The sequence below is a fragment of the Grammomys surdaster genome, unplaced genomic scaffold (genome assembly GCF_004785775.1).
Source record: "Grammomys surdaster isolate TR1022 unplaced genomic scaffold, NIH_TR_1.0 117699, whole genome shotgun sequence".
Classification (NCBI taxonomy): domain Eukaryota; kingdom Metazoa; phylum Chordata; class Mammalia; order Rodentia; family Muridae; genus Grammomys; species Grammomys surdaster.
Genome location: NW_021614359.1, coordinates 6953 through 7644, shown reverse-complemented (window position 1 = coordinate 7644; position 692 = coordinate 6953).

Below are 692 nucleotides of genomic sequence, written 5' to 3'. Positions count from 1 at the left end.
TGAGTCCACAGGGCTCCCAGCAGCAGCTCTGGGACTTCAGGTTGCAGGGTTTGTTACCAACTACTCTGAGTGCTGTAAAAGGTGGCCCTTGAGTTTGTATATTTTTCAAAGACTCTTCCTATTCTCCTACATATCTAGAACCATTGGCTACCATCAATGGATGCTAGCCATCCTCCTGCCTCAGCCTTTTGTGTAGCTAACATAGCAGATGAATGACAGAGCTCTCAACTTAGGTATTAAATATTTCAGAACAGCTTTCACAGTTGTAACAAATGTTTCCTCAGGGTTCTCAGAAGATTTTTTGAGGAGGTTTGGTGTGGCTGTCTCTACTGTCAAAGATAAAGTTACAGTCATCTTGTTTACACTGTGAAGCATGTGGGTCACAGGTGACAACAATTCAGCCAGGTGTTTTTCTCTAAACTGTCATTCTACTAGAAAGAAGGTTGAGGTAGTAAGATTGCTGAGAGTTGATTTTTAAAATCAATCTAAGTCTTAGAAAAAGACCCTGTCTCAAAGATAAATCTAAGACTAATTAGCAAGTAGCAACTAAATAAATAAAATAAAACAGTGTTGGGCAGTGATTCATTGAATATGCTTTGATGTTCAAACAAGTGTCAGGTATTTTGGTTTTCTTTGTTTCTTTTCTTCTTTCTTTCTTTCTTTCTTTCTTTCTTTCTTTCTTTCTTTCTTTC